Here is a 12326-nt window from a genome sequence, read left to right as displayed (position 1 = left end):
CATAGTTTGATTATTGCCTAATACAAGTTGAGATTTTGTTGTTGGGTTTTTCACCTCCAAGAGGGAGGTTTTCCCAGGATACTCTTGTGTTCTGTGTGTTCATTGTGTTATTTCTGGCTATTGCTATCAGTCTGATCTAAAAATAACATGGTATTAGAGCGGGTTTGAATCGATCGTGATCAGATTGTCTGATAGCAGTGAAGCTCTTCCTCCTAGTTCATCTTCAACAAGCAATTTCCAATAGTGACAATGGTGTATGGTTTGAAGGTTGAAGACAAACTTGATGGAGCTTCGAATTTCACTTCGTGGAAGATCAGAATCCTTGTTGCTCGAGGAAAATGATCTTCTTTGGTTTGTATAAGGAAAAGATCAGCCTAAGCCTGAAGATCAAGAAGAGAAACTCCAATTCAAGAAGAATGTTGTCAAAGCAAAGAAGATCCTGATTGACTCCGTGAAGGGTCATCATGTACCTATCATTTCCACGATGTCTTCAGCTAGAGATATGTTTAGAACCTTGGAAGGCATGTATGACATCAACAACACTAGCATAGCTCTCGGCTTAAGGCAACAACTTCACAATGTAAAAATGGATAAAGATGAATTAGTCATCTCATTATTTATGAGGATTACTGATTTGAGAAATCAGTTGAGCACTATTGGGGACAATATTTCTTACAGAGATCTTGTTATGATGGTACTTAATGGTCTCCCTCAAACTTGGGAACCCTTCATTCAAAGCATCAATGGGAGATCCAAGTTACCCAAGTTTGATCGCCTTCGAGCTGATTGTATTCAATTAGAGTCAAGGTTGGTAACAAGAGGAATTGGGCGTAACCATTATGATGTTGAAAATCAAGTCCTTGCTACTCATACTTTTGTGGAAAAGAGGCAAAAGAAGAAAGAGGCATAGAGATAGAGAACCAGATTTTGTTTCAGAACCGAAAAAGAAGGATTTATCTCACGTTCAATGTTTTAGGTGTGACAAGTACAGCCAAATTGCTTGAGATTGCAAATTCAGGTCTACTCATCTAGCTTCTTCTGCGGAAATTGACATAGGGACACCTCAGGAGGAGCCAAGGTCTAATGTCAATTTAGAAGGGTTTGTGTTCTAAAAGGAGGAAATAACATTTCAGCTTCAAAGGGAGCCTCATTGTCTTGAAGATTTGGTTAATGCATTCTTTTGTGTGAGAGAAGTTTGAGGTGCAAGCCCTTGTTAATACATTCTTCTCTGCGAGAGAAGTTTGGGGTGCAAGTCCTTGATAATGCATTCTTCTCTGCGAGAGAAGTTTGAGGTGCAAGCCCTTGTTAGTGCATTCTTCTCTGCGAGAGAAGTGTGAGGTGAAAGCCCCTCTACGAGTAGGTATGGTGGACCCCCCCTTTGGGAGTAGCCATGGTGGATGCCATGTGAGAGACTCCATGACATAGCACTTGTGTTTATTCACACTCTGGGAGTAGTTATGGTGAACGTCATGATGAGATGATGACATCGCGTTGAGGATTCCGTGATGGGCACTTGTGTTCATTTGTTTTTTTTTCATTATGGGTGTAGCCATGATGGACCCACCCTCTGGGAGTAGCCATGGTGGATGTCATGTGAGAGACTCCATGACTTAGCACTTGTGTTTATTCACCCTCTGGGAGTAGCTATGGTGAATGTCATGATGAGATGACGACATCATGTTGAGGATTCTATGATGGTAAGTTGTGTTCATTTGTTTTTTTTCATCCATGGGTGTACCCATGATGGACCCACCCTCTGGGAGTAGCCATGGTGCATGTCACTATGTGACTCAGATATTGAGAAAGACTCCTCCCTAGCTAAGATGGAGTGTTGATGTTTGTGTAGCTAGGTCGGATTCCTTCTAGGGCCGACAAAGCATATGGGTGACTAATTGGCCTATCAGCCTTAGTCACATTAATGTGCAAAAATCATTATGTAACTTGTATTTTGGTCTGGCCCTAAATGGGCGATGTAACTTGTGAATTGAGCCGGCCCTATAATGGGCGATGAAACTTGTAATGTGCAAATGTAACTTGTAAGTGTGAATAGGGCTAACCCTATGTTAAACATGTAAGTTGTAAATGCTTATAGGGCTGACCCTATAATGAGTGCCAAGCATATTATTGTTATTAGTTGCAAGGTCATCCTAAGGTATACAATGAGGTCAAGGCACATATATATGCAATGTTCATTCATGCATCAAGATAGATCATCAAGTCAGCGAATTCCATCCCCCTTCATTAGTGAATTTATCCAAGACGGCGAATTGCATTATCAAGATCAGCAAACTTATCCAAGGGCAGCGAATCTGTGCTTGAACAATGAACCTCATTCATGGTCTGGTATAGGGCTCCTTAATCAGTGAATTGTCCTCTCTAATTAGGGCATCATTCTCAGTCAAGGATAATTGTAGATAAGTTTCTTATAACTCAGATTTTCATGGTGTTGTTTCATACGAATGAAGCAATAGTCTACAAAAAATCGCGATTTTACCCGATTAATCCCGAATCCTGGAGCTAGCTGATTTATTCCCCGAAAAAATCCCAATTCATGAAAAATTGTTGACCAAGCATTGACCCAATTTTCAAAGTTTTTTTGCATTTAAATCATGTTAAAAACCCCAAAAATGGCAAAAAAGTGAAAAAAATCATTGTAAAAACTTGTAAAACCCTAGAAAAACGTCTGAAATTACTGAATTGCTTAGAAATAGGGTTGGTCTGAGACAAAATCAGAGTCAATGTGGAATCAACGTTGAAAAAGTTTGTTATTTTTTCCATTTTCGAGGAGTTCACCATTCATCATTCCCCACACTTCACTTGTTCAAACCCACAAGCTCAACGACCCAACAAAGGTAGAGAGCCCACGAGCTCAATGGCCTAGTAGGGGTTTGAACCTTGGTGGCTACCTCACCAATGGAGCTTTTCTACCACAACACTAAACGTTCAAAGATATATTTAATGTATGTAGATATAGATAATATGATTTTTAATTTATAATTGATATAGTTTTAATAAAAGAGCCTCCAACACACAATCGTTAAAATTTGTCTCTACCTAAAATAGTAGTTGCAAGCTAGGTATTGCCAAAACTAGTGGCTTGCTAATCTTTTACTTCATCTAAACAAATGCCTTTTGTTGAATTCTACCCATATAAAAGACTTACCAATTGCCATCAGGGAATATAAAGCATTGCAACTATGGAATATGATTTGATAAACTTTCTGAAATATTGAACTACCCTTAGAAAACTCCTTGCCTCAATCACAATGAAAGTCTTGGCTCACTTCAAAATGGCTTCCACTTTTACTAAATTCCTAACGATTCGTGGATCTCTATCTGATAAATTTTGATCTCAGCTACTTCATAGACTTAGCTAATATTTGATCTCAAACTTAGACAACTATTTGGTGTATTTGGTGACTGCCCTTTTAAAAAGTTAAATGAATATTTGCCTATGTAATCAACAATATGAATATAAACAACAACTATTTGGTGTATTTGGTGACTGCCCTTTTTAAAAGTTAAATGAATATTTGCCTATGTAATCAGCAATATGAATATAAACAACAAAAATCTATTTTCTACAATTCATGGGTTAAACTCCTTGTCTCAATCACAATGAAACTCTTGGATCACTTCAAAATGGCTTCCACTTTTACTAAATTCCTAACAATAGTTGGATCTGTCTGATAAATTTTGATCTCAACTACTGCATAGACTTAGCTAATACCCCTAGAAAACTCCTTGCCTCAATCACAATGAAAGTCTTGGATCACTTCAAAATGGCTTTCACTTTTGATAAGTTCCTAACGATAGTTGGATCTCAGTATGATAAATTTTGATCTTAGCTACTTCATAGACTTAGACAACTATTTGGTGTATTTGGTGACTGCCCTTTTAAAAAGTTAAATGAAGATTTGCCTATGTAATCAGCAATATGAATATAAACAACAAAATCTATTTTCTACAATTCATGGGTTAAACTCTATTTTATTTACTCTCTATATCTCTATGCTATGGAAATGCCCTTAAGTATTTTTTTAAAAGTACTTTGTCTATTTTTCTACAAATTTTTACAATTTTTTAAAATCCAATTTCTTACCCATTTTTTCAAAAAATCTTATACTTTTGGTTTGCCTTTTTTTTCCCAAAATGATTTTTGTTACTATGATATAAAGCATTGCAATTGTGGAATATGATTTGATAAGCTTTCTAAAATATTGAATTAACCCTCCAAAACTCCTTGCCTTAATCAAAATGAAATTCTTGGATCACTTCAAAATGGCTTTCACTTTAACTATTTGTCTATTAACTTTTGATCTCAGTTACTTCATAGACTTAGTTAATATTTGATCTGACTTAGACAACTATTTGGTGTATTTGGTGACTGCCCTCTTAAAATTTAACTGATTATTTGCCTATGTAATCAGTAATATGAATATAAACAACAAAAAAATATTTTCTACAATTCACGGGTTAAACTCTATTTTATTTGCTCTTTATATCTCTATGCTATGAAAATGCCCTGAAGTTATTTAAAAAAATAGTTTTTGTCTCTTTCTACAATTTTTTATGTTTTTTTTTAAATCCGATTTTTTGCCCATTTTTTCAAAAAATCTTATATTTTTGGTTTGCCAATTTTTTTCCTAAACGAGTTTTGCTACTATGGTTCATACTACTGTGTGCCCTAGTCTAAAGTTATATTTTGTTGTTCATATTCCTTCAAGTGTTGAAGCAAAATTGTAAAGACAGTCTGATTATTGCCTAATACAAGTTGAGATTTTGTTGTTGGGTTTTTCACCTCCAAGGAGGAGGTTTTCCTAGGGTACTCTTGTGTTCTGTGTGTTCATTGTATTATTTCTAATTATTGCTATCAATCTGATCTAAAAGCAACAAATTGATGTTGGCATAGCCCATTACTTTTGTTGCATGTCATGGTTTGCATATGTTCATATTGATGACACTTGTGTTAATCTTACTTAATTTGGAGAAGACTTTGTGATTGTGTTGGTTTAGTTTTGCATACGGTAATTGAAGGAAAATTGTCTAACTATTGAGTTAGTAAATTTATGTGTGACTACTACAATAAAAAAATTTGTCAGAGTCATGTTATTGTATCTTGCATTGAAGAAGTGATCTATAGTCGTAAGTCCTTGTATCTTGCTCTAGGGCAGTGTGCCTTAGCATGCAATTCGAGGTGGTAGTGAGCCTCCTTAGCAGTGTGCCTAAAATAGATATTGTAACAGTTGTTTATATAAATTGTGAACTAATCCTCACTGTGGTCTTTCACTCCTTGGGTTTTCTACATAAAAATTATGATATCTTTGTGTGAAGCATTATTTGTTATGTTCTTTACTTATACAAATTTGGATTCAATGCTTTAACGATTAACAAATGAATTGTTAGTGTTCAACAGATGATAGAGTATGAGTAGGCATGATAATAGTGTATGAGAATATATAATGTAAGATAGATCAATATAGAAGAGTATAGAGGAAGATAGAGGGAGGTATAAGGATATGTAAATGTATTTAATTATTGCAAATAATACAAATACATTAGAGTTCTATAGATAATATGTATCTAATGTTCATTATGTTCTATTAAATAACATTTTATCTGGATCTAATCCTTGTTCCCTTTGTATGACTAAGTTCGCGGTATAGACTATAACACTTAGAAAGTACATGTAGCTCATGATTTCGGTATGTGTTCCCAAGATTTCTTGCTAACAAGACTATGAAATAAGCAAAGAGGAGGGATGGAATGATCACTTTGATGTATTAATCATTTGACATATATTATAATTGATAGATATTTAATAAAATAACAATTATGCAGAGCTCTAATAGCATGTGCATCTATAATAGATTCTAACAACACATGAGCCTAAAGCTTTTATTTATTTAAAACAAGTTCCCTGAGAAACCAAAACAAAAGAGAGACCACCATGCAAGAAAAAGGGAGTGATCTTTATTGGTTGCATGCATAACCACCACATAATTGTGCTTTAATTAGATTTGAAATGTGTTGCTTCCTGAGAGATAGATATTGGAAATGATTGAATGTTATGCTAGCATTATGACATGATATCAATTGCAATACTATTGTCAATAAATAATACATCATTACTCTAGGGTTGGTTTTGCTCTCACAAAGCAATGGATGGTAAATGCATGTCTCCTGTGCAAGGGCAAATGATGTAGGTAGCTACTCGTAGGTCCATCTTTAATACTTCCAGCATCAATGTTGCAGTGACATTGTATTGTTAGTTATGGAACAATTTTAAGAAGTTTTTAGGGTACAGTGAAAGGTATATATGAGGAATGAATCCTTTGTGAATGATGAAGTTGTGTGTGTTGATCACATAGTGCAAATATCAGAATTATTGTGAAGTTTATGAAGTGTGCAGAATCAGTGTGACAAAATCATATATGACCTTCAAAGAGGACTGCAATATCAGCATTTGAAATGCTTCATCTACTGTAGTTCAACCAGTATTGTTCATTGTAAAGCTATGATAGTCATGTTATTGTATCTTTCCTTGAAGAAGTGATCTTAAGTGCACAAGTCCTTGTATCATGCCTTGGGGTAGTGTACCTTATCCTACGAGTCTAGGTGGCAATGAGCCTAAAACAGATATAGTAATAGTTGTTTATCTATATATTGAGAGCTGACCGTCATCATGGTTTTCCCCTTCTTGAGTTTTCCACTTGAAAATTATGGTGTCTTTGTGTGGAGCATGCTTTGTTTACTTTTGCAAATCTGGATTCAATGCTTTAAAAATTAATGTATGAATGAATTTTAGTGTATGTCGATTCCCTCCTGCCCTCCCTTGCCCAACATCCTGGTGTCTTCAACAGATGGCAAAGTATTGGTAGGCATGATAATATATAATGGAAGAATATAGAGGAAGATATAAGGATATGTAATTGTATTTAATTGATGCAAATAATGCAATTACATTGGAGTTCTATATATAATATGCTATGTGATGTTCCTTACGTTCTATTAAAAAGTTAGCGTTCTATCTGGATCTAATTCCTATTCCCTTTGTCTGACTGAGTTAAGGGTATAAACTCGAACACTCAGAAAGCACATGGGGCTCAAAATTTTGCTATGTGTTCCCAAGATTTCTTGCTAACAAGACTATGAAATAAGCAAAGAGAAGAGGGATGAATTGATCACTTGAATATATTAATCATCTAAGAGTGTACACTATATGGTAGTGGACTTTTAATCTATTAAGACAAGTCTCTTTACATGAAGGCTATTATAATTGATATATATTTGAGAAAATAACAATTATGCCGAGCTCTTATGACATGTGCATCTGTAATACATTCTACCAACACATGAGCATAAAGCTTTTATTTATTCAAAACAATTTCCCTAGAAAATCAAAACGAAAGAAAGACCTTATGCAGGAAAAAAGGAGTGTTCATGATTGGCTGCATGCATAACCACCACATAATTGTGCTTCAATTAGATTTGAAATGTCTAGCTTCCTGAAAGATGGAGATTGAAAATTATTGAATGTTATGCTAGTAATATGACATGATATCAATTGCAGTACTGTTGTTGGTAAATAATACACTATTATAGTAGGACTGGTTTTGCTCTCACAAAGAAAATACATGTCTTGTATGTAAGGTCAGATGATGAAGGTAGCTACTTGTAGGTCCATCTTTCATACTTACACCATCAATGGTGCAATGACATTGTATTGTTAGTTATGTAACAATTTTAACAAGAAAAATCCTTCCATGTGTTTTATGAGTGCATTACCCAACTGTCCTTTTGATGGCTCATAGACCCTTTAGAGGACAAAATGGGCCCACCATAATTCTAAGTGTGAAACTGTGCACCAATTCAAACTTGTCAACCTGAAAATATTTTGTAGATATGGAGAGGCGCCATGTACCCTCCTAATCTTTTCTTTCTTTTATTATTATATATGCATTTGGAGGATTGAGAAACCACCCCAACTATTATCTATATGAGTGTAGTAACCAATGTAGTAAGTATTATTATATATGAGTGTAGGGGTTTCAATGGATGATCTCTCCACAAAGTTTGCAACATCACTTCCATTCAATGCAAGCATGATTCAGAATCTCCATGACATGAAGTTGGATGCACCATCCAATCTATCTTCAACCTTGAGACTGTTCAACATTTTGAATGAAGTGATAAGAGAAAATAGGAAGAGGAACAACTACAATCAATCTGATTACTCCTAATCCGAACCAAGCTCTGATACCATGTTAATTTTAGCAATCAGATTGACAGTAAGAAACAGAAAACATGAAATGCACACATAACATAGTGATACCCTGGGAAAACCTCCCTCTTGGAGGTGAAAAACCTAGCAAGAATATCTCAGATCCAATATATATTAAGGGCACAACCAAACTACAAATAAGCCCAGTTGGGCACAACAAATGATCACCAAAGTACACTATCTGCAACTCTAATCAGATTTGAATATGAACAAAATCCCCACAATGTCATACGCTGATCTTGGATGATGTTCGCTGGTTGAGGATAGCAGATTGAGCAGGCATCACAGACTTAGGAGATGATTTGCCTTGCCTATAGTAAGCTCGCTTAAGGTAGAATAACTTCGGTTCTCCGAGTAGGCTAAATTCTCTCAATGATGAAGTGATCAGGTTCGCTGCTAGGTGTGATCAGATTCGTTGCTGTAGATCTCTTGATTAGGACAGATAGCATATGTAATGTTCCTCACCTATTCTGATATCAATTTTCAGTCTTTGACCCTTTGGAGAATTTTGTCAAACACTTGGCATATGACTGGTTCAAGATACCTCAGACATGTCTTGACGTTAAAAACCTTTGTTTCAACGATAAGGTGACTTGCCAAACATAAACTATGATCTAGAATGATAGTGCAGCCACAATTCCTAAAGTTTTATTCATTAACATAAAATGGTATGCAGAAAATAAAGGTTACAGCAGACTGTCATTAAGACAAATAATTGGCAAGCATCATATAACACTGTCTAAATGGACAGCCTTATAACTCCTTCATTAATGAATCAAATAGGCTCATTACATAGCCAATTTACATCAATTATTGACCAACAGACATGGACACTTTCAGATTGTCTGAGAACATATGACAGTTATAGACTCACACATTCAAACTGGAAATGCAATGTATTTGATAAGCAATGAACCTGGTAAGAGTCGCTTTGATGAGGCGATGAAGAATCAAGCAATATCCAAAATATTGAGGACTTCCTAATGCCCAATCAAACTGCTCATTGTCGCACCTTGCTGCGGATGTGAAAAGTCTGAGATGACAATAAGAACTGCAGATAAATGTCTCAAATCACCTACTAGCTGGTCACCCTCAACCCAAGAGGAAAATGCTTCACCAATTGATGCGTCCTTGATGCCAAATCATGAAGAGGAGACCCCAATTGAGGGTTCTCAATACTCGGGCCCGATTCTGATTATGAACTGATATATATTGGCCGATTCTATCACTAAATCTCCCAAAATATCACCAAAAGAGATCACCTTGTCCTTTAGATGAAATCGCTATCCTCCTTAATGAAATTCGATGCCTCTATGGTGATGAGTGAACAAAATCATGGAAGGTGATAATCTACTTCAGATTGATTTCCTGCTGCAACTTACTCGGATCACTTCCAAATTACTCCAAATAGGATCGCCCTTTTCCTTAGGATAAATCGTTGTCTTCAAAACACATAAGGGGATGCATTCACCATCATCAATGAGCAAATCATAGAAGTTTGAAGGTTTGAAGCAACCACCACAAAAATCTGATATGAAACCTCAATAAGCTTAATGTGAAGAGTTGAATGTTCCTCACTCTCAATGCAACCCTTCAAGGATCTTTCACCTCCTAAGTTATGCGGATCGAAGGGAGGTTTCGTTCCCTAAGACCAAATCTGCGGACAACCCTTGGCTCCACAACCATAATTCAAGAAGATAACAAACAAGTGATGCCCATCCATGAATTACCCTCTTCTATTTATCCTTTTCATAACCCATCATAAGATTCCTTCCAGAAGAGGGTAGGTACACTTTATTATTTCTTAAGTGACTTTTTAATTATTTTGATTTTATACTTAAGTCACTTTATTATTTTATTACATATGCACTTTATAATAATATTATATTATAATTAAAGTGCACACGTCTCACGTTACATGTTATCTCCTTATTTTGTCATAAAACCAAGTAGAAATAGAATGTGAAACCACCAATTTCTGCCACGTCGACCCCCTAAACAACTCCTTGGCCTACGAGGGTCAAATTATAGGTCAAACTCCTCTGTGGACTGATCCTCATGAAAATGGGGACATTACAACATAAGGCTGAGAGATGATTGATTATTGAGTTCATTGGGACTACAAGTCACCTTGTACTTATATGAAACATACCCTTAATTTTCTTGGTCGTCTTAATACATAATTGGCGCCAAGATACAAGTTCAAATTACATTTGAATTAGGTCTTGCCTCATAGCAAGTTACAAGTTACATTTAGATCATACGCCCAAATAGGGCCTGCCCTATATTGGATATATCCGCTGAGATATTTAAATATCAAGGTCAATAGGCCACTTGATATTTGTGTAGTAGGTCAGCCCCATAAGGGATCCGACCTAGCTACAAAAACCAACACTGATTGATGGCCCATGTGTCTATTATTTGATATGTAAAATATAATCAAAATGCTAAATTTTTTGTTTGCTTAGAATTTCATTTAGAATAGTCTATAGAGTATTTTAAGCGAGTTTGTTGCCTTTGTATCCATTAAAAGCATTAAATGTTTTAACTGCACCCAACCTAATAACTACAAACCAGTAACCCTCCGGTTTTGTTTTCTCTTCCAAATGAAAATACGCCCAATCTCATTATGAGCATTCAAGAGGATTGGCATTGAGAGACCACCGGGCCTCCAGGGTTATGTTATACTTGCGGCTACCCTAGATCTCTGACTTTTTTTGACCTTGGCTTGGTAACTCCTCGCCCTAGTAATATAGTCAACAAGTCTTACAATATTAGTAGTCAGACATGAACATGTAATGAATGTTAATAGTTGATGTTGTCGATGCCTTCAAAAGATTACGCAACTTCAGCATAGATTTTAAAACTGTCACTCACCGGTCTGTTGCAAATGCTAAATTTAGTTTTAGATTTTTGAGCTTTATTTACATTGCGTGAGTAGTTTAAGTTCCGTTAACTCTGCCCAAGTCAATTATGAGTGATCATTAAGTAAATTTATTTAATCACTGATTATTGCTGCTATTATTACTCTCTCTCTGCTTGGCATTGTTTCAGGTTCAGGGCTCCTTTCAAAATTTACAATGAAAACCTCAGTAGGCACTGAAATGAATATTCATAGGAAGCAGGAATGGAAATAGACGGCACATTTGGTTGACAATGAGAACTTTTCTCCCCATTTGGAATAGGAGGCATGATGGCTATAATGTAAATTCCTGCCAGTCGTACCAGTCCGTATGGTATAAATACTAAAGTTGTAATATGACAATTGCTTTATAAAAAGCTTGAAAGAAAGGCGAGAACTTTGGCAGAGAAAAAAATCTTCGTTTATGCTATTGAGGGGTTATTAGGAAGCATTATGTTTTTATTCCCTCTGAATTTCACGAGGCATTTTATAAAATGATGATTATGAATTTAATGTTTTTTGTGGTAAGAAATGTTAAAATAAGTCAAACTCAATTTGTATTGCTCTCGTGTCAATAGAGTTTGAGTAGGAATCAATGAAGAACTTTAGAGTTGTCCATCAGTTCCAATTTGTTGTTAAGTTCTACTAATTTGGTATCAAACTAAGTTCAGATTTGTAAAAAAGTTGTTAGGTTAATTGTTGGGTCACATTGTGTTATAAATATGTATTGGTGTTACATTTCTTGAATAAATCAATAGATTGTCCTGTTGTTCTATATATGTTACTTCTTCTGTTTTGTGGAGCATTAAAAATAAACTATTGTTTAGAATAACTACTCTTCTCAGTAACTTCCAACTTGTAAATGAAGAAACAAGGAATATTTATTTCTTAAAAAATAGACTCTTTTAGAATGTTTTCCATACATACGGAAAAATGCACGATTTGTAATGTCTCCTACTTTTAGTGAGCCTGATTAACAATAATGGTCTACTCAATACACTTGTAATTTAAAATTAACCTATTCTAAAGGGGAAATAGGGCATCCCAGAAAGCCATCTGAAATCAGTATGCACCTCCAGTACCTTGTATCTTCAATAAAAATTACAACATGTTGATAGAAGCACATACTACTGTGCCATA

At 35.4% G+C, this 12326-nt stretch overlaps 1 long non-coding RNA gene across 1 annotated transcript; it reads left to right on the top strand.

The window, feature by feature from the left end:
* The first annotated feature begins 10872 nt into the window (after nucleotides 1–10872).
* On the top strand, nucleotides 10873–11748 carry LOC131051918 (uncharacterized). Its single transcript, XR_009371648.1, has 2 exons — nucleotides 10873–11015; nucleotides 11339–11748. It is a non-coding gene; the product is annotated as an uncharacterized LOC131051918 (long non-coding RNA).
* The last annotated feature ends 578 nt before the right edge of the window (nucleotides 11749–12326 follow it).

This window comes from Cryptomeria japonica, chromosome 2, assembly GCF_030272615.1.
Source record: "Cryptomeria japonica chromosome 2, Sugi_1.0, whole genome shotgun sequence".
NCBI lineage: Eukaryota > Viridiplantae > Streptophyta > Pinopsida > Cupressales > Cupressaceae > Cryptomeria > Cryptomeria japonica.
The sequence above is the reverse complement of the archived record's forward strand: the minus strand, read 5'-3'. Positions and strand labels throughout refer to the sequence as shown.